Source organism: Amphibalanus amphitrite, unplaced genomic scaffold (assembly GCF_019059575.1).
Source record: "Amphibalanus amphitrite isolate SeventyFive unplaced genomic scaffold, NRLGWU_Aamphi_draft 000389F_arrow, whole genome shotgun sequence".
NCBI lineage: Eukaryota > Metazoa > Arthropoda > Thecostraca > Balanomorpha > Balanidae > Amphibalanus > Amphibalanus amphitrite.
Genome location: NW_024881883.1, coordinates 529,589 through 549,409, shown reverse-complemented (window position 1 = coordinate 549,409; position 19,821 = coordinate 529,589). Strand labels below are relative to the sequence as shown.

At 49.5% G+C, this 19,821-nt stretch overlaps 1 long non-coding RNA gene across 1 annotated transcript; it reads right to left on the bottom strand.

Moving 5' to 3' along the window:
* Positions 1-13,701: 13,701 nt before the first annotated feature.
* Positions 13,702-19,418, bottom strand: LOC122390288. Its single transcript, XR_006258123.1, has 3 exons — positions 19,172-19,418; positions 16,193-16,869; positions 13,702-14,529 (listed from the first exon to the last, which is right to left on the bottom strand). It is a non-coding gene; the product is annotated as an uncharacterized LOC122390288 (long non-coding RNA).
* Between the last annotated feature and the right edge of the window lie 403 nt (positions 19,419-19,821).

Sequence of the window (19,821 nt, the reverse complement as noted above, 5' to 3'; positions counted from 1 at the left end):
CAGGTTCCGGTCCCAGTTTGCCATGTCCTTTGTCCAGCTACTGATGACGTTACCCTTCTCTCTCCAGGATGCGCAGAATGACGTTCTTCGCCAGCCATCGGTGTCGGACGGGGAACGGCGTCATCACAGCCTTGTTGACTAACAAAACAGCAGCGGCGGACCGAGACAGCAGAGCGGCACCGACCGGCCACTTCGCAACGGAACGGTGAGAGAGGTATGTGTTTTGGTGCTTGTGATGGTTAAGTGAACAGTTAGGGCTCCATATGTGACCGTCTGTTGATTTTTATGGTATGTATAACTCTCTATTTGTCTTGGAATATGTGACCCTCTCCATATTTGACGTGACATATATGCCCGTCTATTTGGCGTAATGTGTGTAACCGTCTATTAAACTTACGATATGTCACCTCCTAATTGTCGTGACATATGTAACCATTTATTGGACAATGGACATGGTATGTGCGACCATCTACCTGTCGTGGTATACCAGGTGGCCCATTAAAAAGTTCCGAACTTTGAACCTTCAATGACAGTTACTTACGCTGTAGATGCATAAGATGCATAATTACGCTGTAGATGCTGAAATTATAATTTAATCTAATAATAATAATTTAATATAATTTAATATAATTTGATAATTATAATATAATTAATTATAATTTACCTGACCAATAATTGTTTAGTTGACATGGTATATGTGACCATCTCTTTGACGTGGCATGTGTGACCGTTTTTTTTTTGTCGTTGTTTGCCTGTGACTGTTTGTTTATGCTGTGGTGCGCCTGCGTTATTCGTTATTCGTTGCCTCATCCCTTAGGAGGATGTAACAACCACGTGTGTCGCCGGCCGGCACGGGAGTCCCCGGGCCGGCGCAGACCGATTCGCGCGCCGACTTGTTGTGACGTTGCTACCCCCCCCCCCCCCGGTGCTGGGGGCGGCCCAGGGCGCGCCAGTGAACCTTGTACCCTTTCACGAGGCGACCGCGTGTCTGCAGCCTGCAATGCAGCAGTCTGCTGACCAGTGACCAATCCGCGCTCGATCCGTCGCCACGTTGTCTCCGAGTGTTTCTGCGCATGTCTGGGGCCCGGCCCGCTGCGTCGGGCCGCGCGCACCCCCGACATTCTAGGCCGAGCTCTTGACCCGAGCAGACGCGTCACGTCTGGCTCCATTAGGCCCGTTCTGTTCGGGACTTAGAACTTTTAGATCAGGCAGGGCATATTTGGCAAACTTGGATTCCATTCTCGTCTTTTCGTCTCTCCACTGCATGATTCGTTGTTTCGGTTTTTGGCGAGCTGGGCAAGTGCGTTCCTTTAGTGCGTTCCTGCGTTCTTCCGTACGTACGGTTCTCCAGGGTATTAGTCGTTGGTCGCTCGGCGAGCGGGAGGGCAACCAGTTCCGCCCCTGTATCGCGTGACCCTTTGCTCCGCCCAGTTACGCACGAGCGTACTCCACGCCGCGTAGTAGCGTGGGGAGGGGAGGGTTTGAATGGCGGCATGTGTAGAGGCTAGAACCGGTCTCCACCGTCACGCCACCGCCCAGCGACATGGAGCGGGGTCAGTGACCAGGGCACGGGGAAAGGCCAAAGGTCAGATACAACATGCTGTTTTATGATGCCCTCTCCTCCGAGGGTCGACCGACCGGACCGGATGGGCCGGTGGCCAATACGCTTAAACTGGTCAAGGTCACCCGTGACTGGCGAATGACCGGTCACCGTCGGGGTCTCGACTGCCTGCTAGGGGTTGGTTAATCAGCGTGGTATTTCTCAGCTCAGTGGCATTGAATCCTTTGCGCGGTTCTGAAGGTGCATAAGCCGATAAGAGTGAGATGCTCCGTAGGCAGCGGGGGCGTTTGTCGCCGGATCAGCGCCAGCAGGCAATAGAGCTAATGCTCAGCGGTGAGACCGCCGCAGCGGCAGCTCGGCAGGTCGGCTGCGACTACCGCACCGTGCTTCTCTGGTGGAGCCGGTGGCTGGAGGATCAGCCTTTGTCTGATCGGCGAGGGAGGAGGGGCCGGCCACGAGAGACCTCAGCTGAAGAGGACGCAAGTATTGTGCGCTATGCCCAAGAGCACGTGTTCTGTACTGCGGGAGAAATCAAAGAAGCCTTAGGACTCCGCTGCTGTGAGGAGGTGATCAGAACGTAAGTTTGTGCATTGCATAAGAATATGCATTATATGTATGTAGCTGATGAGTCAATATGATGTTTTACACATGTTATAGTGAGAGGAAGAGAGAGAGAGAGAGAGAGAGAGAGAGAGAGAGAGAGAGAGAGAGAGAGAGAGAGAGAGAGAGAGAGGGAGGGAGGGAGGGAGGGAGGGAGGGAGAGCGGGAGAGAGCAGAATAAAGCTATTTGTCACGTTTAATGCGTCGATGAAAAATGAGTTGAACACCATGCAGTGCTGCTTAGTGCTTTACCCATATAAAATCAGATTTGGCATAAGACATTCGAAATTTAAAATGTTTATTGTTAGTTGTTACGTAAAAATAAATCATAATCACCTGCACTCTGCTGTGAGGTCATTTGCACTTCTTCGTTTGCTGACGATTTTATTATTCCTGCAGACGCCTTCACGCAGCCGGCCTGTTTGGCCGAGTGGCTGCCTCCAAGTCACTTCTGAGTGAAGCCAACAAGAGGGCAAGGGTGGCTTTCGCGCAAGAGCAGCTGCGTCGGCAGCGTGCTTTCTGGAGCACCGTTGTTTTCTCCGACGAGAAAACTTTCTGTACTAGTCGCCATGGGCGACTCATCGTGTATCGGTAAGCACGACAATGGCTTAGGAAATAAATTGTAACTACTATGGTAGTTACAATTTATTTACTCGAGCGAAATTTTTCTGTCTCACCGTCAAATGAGTTAGATTCACAGACATGGCCTGTTCCGCTTGAGCTGTGTCATTTGATTCTTAACGTTACAAGCACTCTTGTGCAGTTTCCAACTCCCTCCAGGGCTGCGGAGTCGATGGATTTTCGGCGACTCCGACTCCGACTCCGGCTTTCAAACACCAGCTCCGACTCCGACTCCGACTCCCGACTCCGACTCCGCAGATCCAGCAGGGCTGCGGAGTCGACAGATTTTCGGTGACTCCGACTCCGACTCCGACTCGGGTGTCTAAAATCGACTCCGACTCCGACTCCGACTCCGGTCACAACTGTCGACTCCGACCGACTCCGACTTCGACTCCGACTCCGACTCCGACTCCGACTCCGACTCCGCAGCCCTGCCTATAACCAATATAAGTCTCTCTCTCTCTCTCTCTCTCTCTCTCTCTCTCTCTCTCTCTCTCTCTCTCTCTCTCTCTCTCTCTCTCTCTCTCTCTCTCTCTCTCTCTCTCTCTCTCTCTCTCTCTCTCTCTCTCTCTCCTCTCTCTCTCTCTCTCTCTCTCTCTCTCTCTCTCTCTCTCTCTCTCTCTCGTTCTCTCTCTCTCTCTCTCTCTCTCTCTCTCTCTCTCTCTCTCTCTCTCTCTCTCTCTCTCTCTCACACTCAGGCACCCCTCCCCCGCCCCACTCACCTCACGCCAACACACCTACACACACATGCACACGCACACCGTGATGGCCTCCAACATGACCTGTGGGATAAGGTTACTCGAAATTCAGAATACCGAAGTGACTGGGTCGTTTTCAGTATGATAAGCAAATTATGTTTCCATTCACAGGCGCCGAGGACTGCGCGAGAGGTTCGCGCCAAGGAACGTGGCCACCCGGCAGCAGAGTGGTCGATGCACAGTGCACGTCTGGGGCTGGATTGATGGCGAGGGCCGCGGATCACTTCACCGCATCGGCCGCGGCACGGCTGCCGCATACCGCAGCCTGCTCGCGAACGACTTCCTCCCAAGCTATGATGAGCTTCGTCCCGGCAAAGACCACATCGTCCTGCAACAGGATAACGCTCCGACGCACACAGCGCGAACGGTCCGTGAGTGGATTGCTACTCAGCCGCGTCTGGAGGTGCTCCGCTGGGCGTCACGATCGCCTGATCTGAACCCCATCGGTAAGCAGCACGCTGATGAGTGACTCTTGACTGGAGACAAATTGATTTTAAAATTAGCGAGGAACTTCGGAAACTATAAGATGTCCCCATTTCAAATGTTCTATCAAGTATCAATACAAAAGCACCCTGGCATACATATGTATATCAATGTTTGAATCGTTAAAGGAATTCCCACTTTCTAAAAATTAGTTTTTTTGGTACAGTTTTGTGATTTTGATGCTTGAAACGATCAGAAGAGAAATTAAGGAATATTGACAGAAGGAATATTTAGAGATATTTTCGTATAGGAATAGCTATTTTCTAGATTTGGTAGAGGCTAACAAGTGTGCAGCGGAAGCTTATTACGCGTTGACCAATCATGTTGCGTAGTTCGAACTAGCTGCATACTAATTGGCCGACGATTGACCTCTGCCAGCCCACAGGTGACTGCATCCTTGGTCTTTTCCCGTAAGGCACTAAATTACTGCGTGAGGGAATTATTTCGAAAGAAAATCGAATGTTTTTGAGCCCATAGAGTGATCGTTGGGCCGTAAAAGCATGTGATTGTGCTAGCCTCAGCTTAAGCTACAAAGCTGCTATTTCAGTTAAAACGTCATGTTGAAAGTGACATATTTCCTTTAATGTTGATCATTTATCTCAGCTACGCGGCCAGTATCGCAGCTGGCGAGTGGCGACCTTTTGTCACTGGTTGGCTGCGGAATTTCAATGGTTGACAACGGGATTAAGTTTTTTTCTTCATTGCACTGGTGCGCCATCGTTCTTTGTAGAACCTATAAATGGCGGGATTAAACAGAAAGAGCCTGCACAATAGTGCATATAAAATACACGCAACTTAAAATGTTTTAGGTATATGCAGTCCTGTGTTACAGATGACCATGTTTAATTTTCTTTAAAGAAATGACCCTCTCCTTTCAGAAAACGTGTGGGGTATCATGACACAACAACTAACTCCGAGGCTGAACGGTGTCGCCCTCACCGAGGAGCAGCTCTGGGAGGAGGTGCAGGCGGCGTGGCAGGCCGTCACGCCGACTCTCTGTCGGCGTCTCGCCGACTCCATGGTGGAGCGGCTGGAGGAGGTGGTCGCCAACGACGGGAACTGGACCCGCTACTGAGTACTGACCCCACACTCTGCGCAGAGTGTCCTCCGCTGTGCCACAGCATCAACGATGAACGACGCACAGGGCAGTGCGCAGGACAGTTGTGGACACAGGACAGCTGTGCCATTCTCAGTTTTACGAGTGATTTTTGTCTTTCTGTTTAGGTTGTTGTAGCTATGCCTCTGTGTTTACCTGTGCGGTTTGTGGTTATCGCCATGCGGTATTGATGTTTGACCATCAATAAACCTAACAATGTTGTTGCGGTTTCAACTTAACCCTCGCACTTGTAGAGGGGGTGGGGGTTGGATGAAACCCCCTCGATTTTTCGCCAATGACTCGAACAAAAAGCGGCCATCCATTCGAACATTTACGAAGGGTGTCTTCGTAAAATGTGCGACGCCGTAATGGCGGTTGACACCGTCACTTACTATGGATAGCTGGCACGACGCCTACTGGTTAACGTGACCTAACCTGACCCGACCTGGCCTAAATGCATGAAGACATCATCTGTGATCAAAGCTAACATGAAATTCGTGGTCAGCACACCGAAAACCTCTCACTTTACAAAGTTCTGACAGTTCTGACAGAAGTTCTGAATTCCCTGTTTTCCCGACTTTTGGGTCATTGACGTGACCTGGCAAGTCAACCAATGATCTAAGACCTTAAAATTGGGTATCATCCGCTTCTTCTTGTCGCGGGCGATACGTTCGTTTTTTCGCAAATCTCTAGCTCCATCGGGGGCCGAACGGCAGGGGAGGGGGTCCAACGAACCCCCTCTCCCCTATACGTTAGACGCTAGCAAAACAACGAAACGGGCGAGGATTAGTTTCCGTTTTGAATAACTTCTGGCATAATCGCAAATATTATATTACAGGCTGTTTTTCTGGAAACGCAATTCATTCGTTCCGTTCTATGCCCTAGACACCATCCCGTTCTGTGCCCCACACACATCAGCCGATCTAGAAGTCAGTCGGGCCAGCGCTATCCTCCCCTCCCCTAGCTGCACAGCGTTAAAACCCAGAGCCCAGAGCTCGCGACCTCTGACCCCACGCGGCCCGAAGGGTCGACCGATGCCTAAGGGCGCGCAGCGCGCCGGCCACCCGGATAGCCTCTGCCGAGTCTCCCTTTCATACACCGTTTACTACGCGCTCGATTCATTCATGATTCTGTGTTTCCGCGCCCCTCTCGCTAGGTGGCTCCACGGATGTCATAGGCGATCCCAGGAAGACTGCGGCCAGAATACCCCAAACGGCAGAAAATGAGGTTTTTGGTGAATATCTCGGAAAGTATTTGGTATACATTGGTGCAATTTCACAGTCTCGCGACAAACGTGCATATACTTATTTTGGGCTGATATTTATGCATTTAAACTTGAAATAGGACCAGATAGAGCAAAAAAAGCAAAACCAACAAGACTTTTACTGGAGAACCGTACGCACCGCCCTTTTTAGGAACGCAAGAACGCAGGAACGCAAAGTTTTTCAAAGGAACGCAAGTAAGAGGAACGCACCACCCGAAATTTTGAAGCGTTCCTGCGTTCTTGCGGAACCACCCGAAAAATTATATTGCTGCCAATGACCTCTATGTCAAATGTTTGAATCTCGAGTACGTGTGTTTGCCGGTAGAGGCGCCACTTGTCGGTCGAATCGAGGAAGGCTTGCTTAGATTTAGTGGTGATGTTTACTATTCGATTCGGTTTCAGGCATTAAATGTGTAAAGATTTTTAGTGGTGATGTTTACTATTCGATTCAGTTTCAGGCATTAAATGTGTAAAGTAAATATGATAACTTTTAAAGGAAGGGTGCCACCTTCCGAAATTTTTGTTCTATGAATCTATTTTACTTATTTGAATTTTTAGACGTGGTTAGCGCGTCCACAATATACAAAAAACCGAAACATTGCATTTAATACATTGGCCAAAAAAAAAAGATCGTTGTTTATATCACCACTACAACTCAAGGTCGTTTGATGTGGCAGCTAGGACGGCTGGCATATCCTGTTGTCATGGCAACATATCATTCTGCCATTTGCATTGATGGCGCAACTGAGACAAAAAGATGAACAAATAAAAAAGAAGAAGATAACATGATTTGAACTAAGTTGTAGGTAACCAAGAACTGAGTGTTATATCTGAATTCAGGATGTCAAATAACCGCATAAGCGACCCAACCCTGACAACCCAAAACTGAAACGCACAACAAAGACCGGCACCATGGCCGCATGGCGTTGATGGCCACCATAACATAACATGTGATCTAGCTTATCGCAGCCAAATTGAAGAAAACCTTCAAGCAAGTCATTTACCAATAGGGAAGAGATCTATGGAACCCTTCAATTGTGAAGGATTTCTCTGTCATTTTTCTTTATATAGAAATGGTTTATATAGCTGAAGTTAGTTCATTTCGCAGTATCAACTCTGTTGAAATGGCATAATTGACAATAAAAATTATATAGATTACACATGTTACGCGGAGATACGTCAAAAGAACATCAAATAAGTCGAGTAAAGGTTTTTCCTTTACAATGCTTAAGAGATCTATGGAACCCTTCACCCTTCATGCAACTTACTAGAAAAACTTCCCAATTAAAATTTTAAAACTTAAGTGTATACCATAAAGAAAAAATATACCCTTTCAAAATGATAAAACATGCTTCAAAAGTATAACTTTTATACATACCTTTGCTGATTTCATGTTTTATAAAATACCCTTAACACGACGAGGAAATAGTGCTGAAGATTTTTGCCTGCCCGAATGCTGGCAGCAAAACTCGCAAATGATAACTTCACGTGCGGATTCAATGCTGACCGTCTCGAGCATAGGTAAGTGAAGCCGGTTTTTAGGTTCATGTGAGGCTAATCTTGTAAAAACTGCGTTGTGTCCAAAAGGTGGCACCCTTCCTTTAATAAGATACATCTTTTAATTTAACTATTGTTTTTAAGCAGGTCGTATTTTTGTTGAAAACCCTACGGATGATATTGGTAAAACGTATTTCAGATATTCGATTCGGAAAAGAGATGTCGAGTTGCTTTTCGGCCCCACGTCGCCATTCTGGGTATTCTGTGATCGATTCGCCCCGTGTTTGGTTGGGCCCGCGCCGCGTGGTTCGGCGGTATTTTTGAGGGAGGAACGCAGGAACGCAGGAACGCTAACGCACCGAGCGAAAAAAAAATGAGGAACGCTATTCCAGGAACGCACTAACCGCGGCCGGAGGAACGCAGGAACGCTAACGCACTACCGAAAATCGAGGAACGCGCCCAGCTCTGGTTTTTGCCTTCGTTTTGGAACTTAAAATATAACAACCCGCTCTTTTAATTAATTCTTTTACTTGGGGCCGTTTGGATCGAACTGATTGAATTTTTGGAACACGCACCAGGTTGATATTTTCCATTTCTGATTAACGTAAAATCCAGTCACTGATATGTGGTGAACTGCCCCACAGCACCACAATGCTCAACCATCCCGCGGCTAATCTCAATGTAATTGATACAATTGCACCGGTAATTCTCTCTCTTTCCCCTCCCCTCCCCCTTCAATGTCTTGTCGGCTCCAACGAGGATATGCAGTCTAAAATCTCACTAACAGGGGCGCGGGAACTACTTTCCGACTGGGGGGGGGGGGGGCACACCATAATAGAGATTAACCTAGGGTACCCCCAAATCTAGTTTTCTCACCGGTTTTAGGCCACTTATTTTTCACCCCTCGGCTTTTTCAACAAAAAAAGAAAACATTTGCAAAAAAAGTGTGGTATTCCGTCTCAAAGCTGTGGGGGCACCGCCCCCACGGCCCCAGAGTTGGGGGGCAAGCTGCCCCCACTGCCCCCCCCCCGGCTCCCGCGCCTATGCTCACTAATCACAGCTTATTGAAGTTCTAAAAATAAAAAAATTTAGTCGAGTATTGTGTTAGATGTGCGTAACTACATCGCTGCATTGCCCGCAAATAGCGACCAGCTGATAGCCACGTATCAGCATTTGTGCTCGGAGCAACTTATTAACTCTGAATTATTATTATGTTTCTCTTTTTTCATTTTGTCGTAAATTACTGTCAGCTGTATTGTGTTACATTACATCTTTGGACTCTCATCGTCGCTGATCCACTCTGTATCTCCCAACATTTCTTGAAGAGAATCTCTTCCGTTTGTACTTTTTCCATCAATTTTCCCTAATTTCCCACCCTTTACAGTAGGCACAGTTCCGTTTGCGTTTTTACGATAGGCGTTATCACAGGTGTATTCGCGGCCATTGGGGCGACGTAAGAAAAGAAAACAACTGGCCCCAAGAACTTTAAATTATCAGTTAGCATGCACCTTTTCCTTGATATGTAGATAATTTACCATTAATTGTTAGAGAAAATTGCATTTAAAATCTCCCATTTATGCTTTTTTCATCGTTTGCACAATATGTTCTTTTACTAAGCTAGAAACACTAATTAGAAATAGCTCCCGCATCATCGTCAAGAACAATAGGGAAGGCTTGAAGTGAATACAATAATCTAAACGGTTTTGTAATCTATGTGAAGACACTTCTAAAATTGCCTGTAGAAATAGTGATAACAAAAGTTCAACTTTTTCACAAGACGGATGTCTATAAACCTATTCAACGTGTGACAACTCAGCCGGTATTTCGTCGCCTACGGCCAGCTTTCCCTAGTGACCGATAGAGGCGCTGCTATCGATGTCCGGCTCGCCCCTACTGAAAGGACCTACTGATTGCTGAACTGCGGACGTTGAACATTTTCATGTCCCTATTTCGCGCAGTCCACTCTAACTCCCCCTCCCCCTCCCCCAGTCGATTCACTGTGTGCCGTCCGCAAGACTTATCTGACGACCCCGCTCCCTCTGTTTGCTCGCAGGCGGAGGTGGGTGCCTTCTGGCGCCACCTCATGCGGATCGACCTAGAGAACGAGGCGGAGCGGTCGTCGCTGCAGATGGCGCCACCGGGGCTGGTGAGCGACCTCACACTGCGCCAGCGTGAGGAGGAAAACCAAGCCCCGGATTACCCACCTGCACTCCATGACGAGCCGGTCGCGGGGACTGCAGGAACAACAGCTCCGGACATGACGAACAGCTGGACCGTGAGCTAGATCTGTGGCTCGTGTGGTGGCCGGCTGCACACGATCAACCCCGGCAGCGCCGCTCATGGCAGAGGCCGGACTACCAGTCACCCAGGTCAGGCGAGGTACTCTGGTCACCAGGATGCTGTGACTGGCGAGATCGCTACCCGAAGACGACCCACTGCGAGTGATCGCCGACCAGAATCCCCTCCCCGACTGAAGTCGACCACTGGATGGAGACGCCTGGGAAGTTATCCCCGACTATGAGCGGGGCGGCTAGCCGGGACGCCCCTCCCCGCCACGATCCGCCGCCGGACCGCCGAGAAGCACTTCACCACCCTTCCAGCAGACGCTACCTGGATCTGGAGCGATAGCTCAGCGGAGAGCGGGCACGACGAATGACGGCGGCGGCGGTGCCCTCCTACCGCTTAGGAGCGGGGAGACCCGGCAGATCAGGGTTGCCGCAGGGCGCCTGTGCTCTAGTACCCGCGACGAACTATGCGCTGTCAAGGTGGCGCTAGAGGTCAGCAGCCTGTCAGGTGCCCAGACAGAAGGACCCGTCGTTCTGTGCACCGACTCCCAGGTGGCGCTGTCCCTGCTGGCCGGAGGTGCGGGATCGCAAACCACTCCGATAGGCGCGGCGATCTGGGCCCTGCTGCTCAGCATCTCCGCCAGAGACCAAGAGGTGATGCTGCAGTGGGTACCAGCGCACTGCGGTCTCCCCGGAAACGAGAAGGCGGATGAGCTGGCAAGGGAAGCAGCCGGCCTCCATCAGGAGGCGCCAGCGGATGTCCGCACCATCACAGGCGCCGTGGCCAGGACGGCTGCAGGGGCATGGCGCAAGTCATGGCCGGACTCTTTCTTACGGTGAATCTGGGGAGACCGCATCTGGTCTCCGGCGTGAACAGGAGCAAGGCGGTGGATGTCCACCAGTTGCGGGCCGGTCACTAGGGAATGGCCCGTCAGTACCTTCACTGCATTGGCCGCCTCCCGACGACCTCGTACCCCGGGAACCATGAGAAGGACTGCCCAGCGGCACGGCGCATGGTACGCAAAGAAGAGGCGGACACCCCGGAGCACGTGCTGCTCCGGTGTCCGAGTCTCGCCGATCTCCGTCTTCGGATGTTCGGCAACATCCACGTGGAGCCTGCGCATCTGCGCGACGGCAACGTCGTCACGGGCTTGGCACGCGGCTTCAGGCGCCATCTGGAGCCGCTGGCTGACGGGCGACCTTGACGTCGCCCGGGAAGAACAACAACAACAACAACAACAACAACAACAACAACAACAACAACAACAACAGCGACATCCGGCAGCTGGCGCCACCCTCGGTGGAGCTCACCGCTGGCACAGATGACAGCGACGTCGCTCACAAGGCTCGGCTGTCCGTCAGTGCGTGTATTTCAAACCGACGGACTTCTGTTTCACATCTCCTGCTGGTGTTGGATCTGATGATACGATGTTACTAGGACTTACCGTCACTGATTCGTCGGTAATAGGTTCTCAGGAACCCTAAATTAGCAGCGCTTTTATCGTGGCGCGTCTATTCTCAAGCCGTGGACGTGTTTTCTGTACAACTCACACCTGGTCTGTATAGCCAGATCAGTACGTTGCACGTTTGCCGCGTAGCTGCACCTCGTCGACTGTTTGTGCTGTAAATGTCTCTCGTTAACTGCTGGTGGTAGGGATGACTTTAGTCGCCCTGAAGCTGACCTCAAGGAAGGTGTTTGTACCGTCAATTGTCCCTGCCATGTGTGGACACTGCAGCCGTCTACTTTTCGCTGCCATCGCCGTGTCGTCGTCCGAGCGAACGTTTGAGACAATCGCTTCATATTGATCTGGAACGCTTCGTTGTTCGTCATTTCGCATTCGATCACTGTTAAAGTCAATGTAAAAGTGTGGTTCTTCTCGATCATTCAAGAATGTGCTCCTGGTGTTTTCCGTGTGTGCATACCACCGATCTACGTTAAGCGCAAAAAAATGATAGACGGAATGTCGAAAGATAAGTCGCCTTTATCTTCATAAATAACGTGATGTTGGCACCTCAGCGGTTCCTTTGGACCCGCGAGACCTGGGCACTGGGCGAGCGGTTGGTGTGTAGATTGTTGAGTGTTATGGCTGGCGAATAAAGGTCGAAAAACAATGGAATGTTTGGTCTGATGCAGTTGGAACACAACACGGAGGCGAAAAGTCGTGTAACGCCCAATGGCGACGTATGAAGAGATCTCGCGTGGCTCGTATTAGAGTGCCTAGAACCGCAAAGCGGAGAAAATTAGGTTAAAAAATCCACTTAATTTGCCCTTTCCTGCGGCTGGAGTAAGTTCCCGTTTTTGAGCTCAGGCCCGGTCGGTCGGTCGGTAAGGCATTCGCCACGAACGAAAGTGGGCGGAGCCTAAAAGGTACTAAAACTGAGATCGGGATAAGGCACTTTCAGGTGCCCCAACGGGTTTACCCAAGTGGCCGAGTGGTTAGCGTGACGTCAGCATGCATTTTAGACTTTCGAAGGTTTTGGGTTCGAGACCCGGAAACAGCCGTGATTGCGGTAAAATTTTCCGTCCTAAACGGGCCTCGAACCCAAAACCTTCGAAAGTGTAAAATGCATGCTGACGTCACGCTATCCACTCGGCCACCAGGGTAAACCCGTTGGGGCGCCTGGAAGTGCATTGTACCGATCTCCGATTAGGGCAGTTTAGGCCCCGCCCACTATTCTCTGTCGTCAGCCCAGCCCGTGTGACGTCACATCCACTGCTGCCGTCGACTGTTTGGCTCTGTACGCGGGTCCCGCGGTCTCCCGAACCGAACCGTCTGACCACCGCCAAAAAGATTTCCCACGGGCGACTTGCAGGACACTTCGATTAAAGACACGTAATCGGAGCCGTACTTGGTATTTTATTGAGAATAGACAAAACATACCATGAGCACATTCAAAAGTGTTCTTCGTAAGCGAGGGGGTATTCAGATGAAAGTCGACCAGCCACGTAGCTGGGGAAGGGGGGAAGGGGGGAGGGTTGCCTCGGGCCGGATTCGATTGATGAGTGCTGCCTCGCCGGGTGGCGGACGGGGCGGCGCCGGCGGCAGTCGGCCCCTGGCAGCTAGACCGGCCCGCCGAGCAGATTGACCCCGGCGATGACCTCTGATGGCCGCGGGCGGTGACATCCGCCGATCTGGGTCGTCTGGAAGCGAGTGGAGATTGGTAAGGGGTGGGTTTGCAGTTTACTGAAGGGAGGGGGAGGGACAAGAGAGGGAGGGAGGGTGCCACGGACTGACGGATTAACAACAGCAGAGGGGCCGGGGGAGGGGCTGTGATGCTGTACAGGGGACGGAGCGTGCCTGACGCTAAGGGGCTCCGAAACAGAGGGATAGACGAAATCACTTGGTAGTTTAGTCACATTTAAAAAGTAAATATCGCAGCGAGCAGAACGAAAACACGTACACACTGTTCGCAGCGCGCCAGATGCCGGCAAAGGCGAGATATAGGTGACAGACACATAATCGGATCTCTCTTTCTCTTCCTCTCTCTCTCTCTCTCTCTCTCTCTCTCTCTCTCTCTCTCTCTCTCTCTCTCTCTCTCTCTCTCTCTCTCTCTCTCTCTCTCTCTCTTTCTCTCTCTCTCTCTCTCTCTCTCTCTCTCTCTCTCTCTCTCTCTCTCTCTCTCTTTCTCTCTCCTCTCTCCTCCCACTGCCTCTTAATTCATGACACTCTGAGTTCTGACAAATCGCACAATGGAACGTCACTGACGCAGTCTCCCAGCTCCAAAAGATAACTCACAGCTCATAACTCACCGATGATTGTTCTCAACGCACTGCACAATGCATAATGCACGACTCTCATCCATCCATTTTAAAACATCAGTGATGAGCCAGTATGACTATAGTGGCTCTAACGAGGGTTACCGTATCAATCTTCCATCCCTTTACAATCATCACTGTCACTGTCACTGCCATTGCTGCTCTTACAGTCATAAAAACATCAACTTTATGTCGATGTCCTTATTTATCCCACAAAGCGCCACGGAATTATTAGTTGTCCGCAAATAACTCGTCACCCGGCTGATAAGATCAATAGAGACACCTTTAGGTACGCAGTGTTCGGAACCGCAGGGAAGAGCCTAGGTAAGGCGTTCTATAGAGCCTTGGTTAGGCGTACACTTCTGTTGGTAAATCTGGCTGTAAATTCATAAAACGCCGCCAGACGGTTCAAGTGCTTTGGCGCCGGCCATAAGTTAACGGTGCTGCCATCTATGTCTGCGCCAGCGCGGCGGTGAGCTCCACCGAGGGCGGCTGGAGGGCGCTGGCCAGCCCCGGTGGCGCCATCTGCAGCGGCGAGCGCTCCGCCTTGTTCTGTAGGTCGATCCGCACTCCGGACTGGACCAGAAGGGGCGCCACCTCCGCCTGCCTGCGGACAAACAAAGGGAGCGGGGGTCGTCAGACAATGGGCATTTGTTTATTCGAACATTTATAAGATCAACTTACAGCGAGACCCATGCACTGAGCGACATGGACAAGCGTGTGCTGATGGTTACAACCAACTTTCCGGAGATATGCACAAGATTGGACTTTGAACAATGCTCAATAGCAATCAGAACCTGATCAGTCCAGCAAGAACTGAATAAATAAAGAAATACGCTTTACCGTATTTTCACATGACTGTTCTTTAACGTTAGATCATTAAACCATACATACAGGGTGTTGCAGATAAATTGGGACTAAGTTCATGACCTTACAAAAAAATTTGGTATGCGGAGGAACATCATGGAAATTTGACACAATATAATTTCAACAATTGTTTTTCATTTGATATTGAAATTTTAATCCTAACATATCGCGCAGTCATGGAGCAGCGTCGGAGGGAAACGATTGGTGAGTTAGTTCGCGCCGGACAGAGTGCGAAGGACATAATAAGTTTAACTGGGTACCCAAAGTCTACCGTGTACCGACCTATCGCGACTGTAGGAGCTGGAGGGGATGTCGCTCGACGTTCTCACACACCTCGCAGTGACCGAAAACGGACACCAACATTCCTGAGCGGCTTGAAACGCTCGATACAGGCCAAGACGAGGACCTCGATGAACAAGCTTGCGCGTGCCCGTCACGTGAGCAAGAGCACCATCAGCAGAGCCGTGAGAGAGGACCTCGGGATGAAGTCGTTTACCAGAAAACGACGAAGCCTCCTGACCGAACCAGCAAGAGCGATACTAAGGGAGAAGGCACCGAAGGTCCTCAGTCTCCTCAAGCACCTCGGGAGTGACGTCAGAGTATTTGTCGATGAGAAAAAGTTCATCGTAGAAGAGGTCGCCAACCGCAGGAACTCGCGGGCGATCGCCTACAGCCCTGATGAAGTGGCTCCCGTGATGAAAGGAAAAAATCCGGCATCAGTAATGGTGTTCGGGGCCGTCGCAAGTGATGGCCGCATAATGCCGCCCCATTTCATGCCTGCTGGTGTGATGATCGACACTGACGCGTATTTGACCATCCTGAAGGAGTCTCTCATCCCCTGGATGATGAAATACTATGACTTGAGCAAAGTCATGCTGGTGCAAGACTCTGCCCCAGCACATGCTTCCCAGAGGGTGCAAGATTTCCTGAGCCAGAGGATCCCCCTATATGTACCCAAGGACATATGGCCCTCCAACTCGCCTGACTTGGATCCATGCGACTTTTGGATGTGGGGCGTGGTAGAACAAAAGTCCAACTCGACCACTCCTGCCAACGTTTCTGACCTGAAGAAGGCCATCAGGAAGGCAGTCAGCACCATTGACCAGGACGAGGCCCGGCGCGCGTGCTCCGCTTTCCGGCGCCGTCTCGAGAGGGTGCGGGACGCCGACGGCGGTCACATCGAGTGACAAGGCTGTGCGTACATGACACAATACACGTGCGAACTTTCAGCTTTCTGTGTTTTCATTCACCGTATTAATAGCATGTTGAAATTAGGTCTGAAAATTCCCAATTTACCTGCAACACCCTGTATATTACATGCTACCTATGTTAACATAGGTGCACAAACATCTATTCTGTGAAATGAAAATAAAATCGTCTCAAAGCTTCCACGACCTACTTACGGAACCAGGAGAGGCGCAATCGCGGGACTCCGCTCTAAAGAGCAGCTCTCTGGCGGACACTGCAGCTCTCAGGAGCAGCAGCTCTCTGGCGGATACTGCAGCTCTCTGGCGGATACTGCAGCTGCTCTCAGCCCTCAGGAGCAGCTCTCTGGCGGACACTGCAGCTCTCAGGAGCAGCAGCTCTCTGGCGGACACTGCAGCTCTCAGGAGCAGCAGCTCTCTGGCGGATACTGCAGCTCTCAGGAGCAGCTCTCTGGCGGACACTGCAGAGTGACGACGATCGGGTGGTTTCCTTCTGGTAAGGCGGCTCGTCAGCTCACAGTCTGAGTCATTTGAACCTTACAAATCACACAGACGGGAGAAATGTTACAGCGGGCAAACATGACGGTTCAACTCCAATGGGGTCGACACTCGACAGTTCGCGCTTGATTCCCCAAATATACGTTGCAGCGGTACTGAGGTCGGGGAAACGATTCAATGAACCTGTAACTCTACAGCTGTGAGGTAACAATTGACACTGAATTTATTTAACCATGAAAACCGATAGACCAGGAGACTCTTCCCAAATGTACCGAAAAAGAACTCACCTCATAGTCACTCCTGCGGTTCTTTGAGTCCTCCATTGAACACACTACCGCGTCTTGAATGAAGACTAGAGACTCATTCGGTCAATGTTCCTTTAGGAAATGATTTAGCATCGTATAACACAGAACACATGACCATTGACGGACATCCTACCACATCAACCGTCTATCGGGCTTATCCTCCAAAGTGCGACCAAAACGCTTAATGAAATAACGTTCCCTCACTGCCTCAACAGGTAGTGCGTTCTTTAGCCTTGGCCAGTGCAGTTCATGGTATGCTGCACACAAATGACCCATTCACGCCCTCTCCAACCCCCATCTATAACGTCACATTTTGACCCCGGCATGACTCTATTTCCCGTCGAGTCACGCGGGAGGCGTTACCAAACGTACAGTCATCGACAGGCGAGAGGAAGAGGGAGGGGAGGTCGCTTGAAGCCAATGGATAGGTGTGTGTGGCGGGGGAAGGGACGGAGGGAGGAGAGGCTTCATGGCCAGAGTCCTGTCAGAGCGAGCAAAAGGAGAGTCGAGAGAGACCAGAGCTGGAGGCTGGTAAGTTAGAACGAATTCATGTGTTCATGAATTCGCAACGAGGTAAGAAATAATTGCAAAAATAGTAGGGTAAGGTGCCTAATTAGCGACCCCCTTAATTTGAGCCGTCATTGCTCACGCTCTGTGGGTGCCACTGTATTACTGGCTTGATTTTCGGAGAGGTCGTTCATTTTTCTATTAAAATATAGTCATTTTCTGCCCCAATATTCACTAACTTATTTGTAGTGAGCATTTTGGCAAACCATTGCAAAAAACGCTAATAGGGAACTCTTCCCGATTAGCGACCGGGGAGGGTCGCTAATAAGTCTATGGGTTTCCCCATATTAAAAATGACAAAAAAATGCGACGCCTGAAAAGATGAAATATGATCTCAAAAAGGTAACCTATACGCAAAGCACTCAATCACTCGAACAGGAACGTTTATCCAACACATTTACGTCGTAAAAACTGATCATGTGATGCACTGAATGCGAAAAGAAGGCGGAAATCCAAATTTTGCGGGCTATCTCGTATGATATTCGAGGTCCGCGCTGAATTCGGCACCCCTGCAGTCGGTGACAACATTTGACATCCCCTGCCACACATTGCAAGCTTCAGCAACACCTCATTTTCATTTCTCACTTTTCCCCTTTCTTTCCCTTCTTGAGCTATTTGCGACCATTTCAGGCGCAAATAGGAAATATGAGTTGCGACACATTTTTAACCGCCATGCTGTACACAGTTAAGCGATTCACTATGGGAAAACGGCAATCAATTGAAAAAGGAATGTCGATTCAGAATATTAAAGGTGCATCATCCTAATGTGCATCGCTTTTCATCAGAGAGGGCCCAAACACACACGTTTTGGATAAGAAACTCGTCATTTTTATTTAAACTCACCTGAAACGTCCCACCAGAAACATCGACAACCGTAAAATAATTCAATTTGATAACTAAAGTATGGCTGACCTTTTGACGATGTTTTTACCCACTTTTCTCCTGCCAGTTTTTCTGTAAGGAGGTAGGTCGCAAATCGGAAAGGGTCGCTAATTAGGCATCTTACCCTACATTTTAAGGCAGGTGAAGTAATGCACCATGAAGTATTGTATGCATGTTATGTAATAAATACGCATGAATTATTGGCAACAAATAAGCATGGTTTGATATTTCCTCGCAGCACGTTTGAACTTTGAACCTATACGATCATGCACATATACTACCTACCTTTTAAAGGGACCCTCCCACCTTAACATTAGATTTGAGTTGAGATAGCCAAAATGGGGTCCCTGGCTCACAATTACCGGTTTCGGCACTCACAACAACGAGAAATGCCTTAAATCGGAAATATTGAATTTCAAAATTGCAGCATTTTGATTCAGAGGGGCTAATGCTTAGGAATACCCCTCTGAATGTGTGACGTCAGCGCTGATATCTAACGATTTTTAAATGTTTGACTAAAACGTTTTGTAGCACGCGGTGGTATATGCTATTTGCGCGCAACATCTGCCGCAAACGCCGCACTTCTAAAATAAAGTCGCTAGAAACAGCGGAGATCCCAAAAAAGTAAACAAAAGTAAAAGTCTAATATCTTGAAAACCGGTGAATATTTTTCGGTGAAATTTGGTAGATATTCGTTTTTGCTCTTTCTGAACCGAGCGACATCACTTTCATGCCTTTTCATAAACTTTTTTGAAGGTGGGAGGGTCCCTTTAATACCTAAATTGCATGGAAATTGAAATAAAGGCGCGCTAAAAAAAACGTATCGTCACTCTGGTACGATCAATCACGCACTCCTTCACTTCATCTACATTACGTAGATGTAGGACCTAAATAAACAATAAACTGCGTCAAGTTTGCCGCTTACCCCTGTCTCCTTCTCCTTCCACTCTCTCTAAGCCACCCCGAAAGTCCAATAAACCAGCTGAGGCGTTGTTTGTTTCCTCTCTCTCTCTCTCTCTCAGACGGACCACCAGCGGCGTCTAACATTGACGAAGTGAGAAGTGGTGCGTTATATCCCAGAACTGTTCACGATGACGTCATTAGAACTGGAACAGCGCCGTGGTGATGCCAGAGGATCTGGATGTCGCCAGCAGCAACATGGTCAACGAACATTTTCAACGTGTTAGTCAGAAGTTGGCGACAGACGTACCCTTCCGGCGGGCTTCCGGCGCCTCTCTATGTCACTTGATATTGATATTGATGCCATGCTAGGTAGTAGGTACATACCCTCTCACTGATATCTATTTGCTCGAAGCCAGCATTATTTAGCTAGTTCACTTGACGATCAAAATTATCAGACACATATCAGTAATATATCACTGCACACACCTATCTATGTATGACTTCAAAATTGACCAACCAGAAGAGCCGCTGCGAAGAGCCGTACCGGAAGACGCTGCATTCCACCTGTCCATTATAAGCATTAGGCAAACAGTGTTCAGGGGTAACTATGCAAGTTTGCCGTATAGTGTGCTCACTCTTTATCCTTATATCTATATAAGAACTTAATTCATT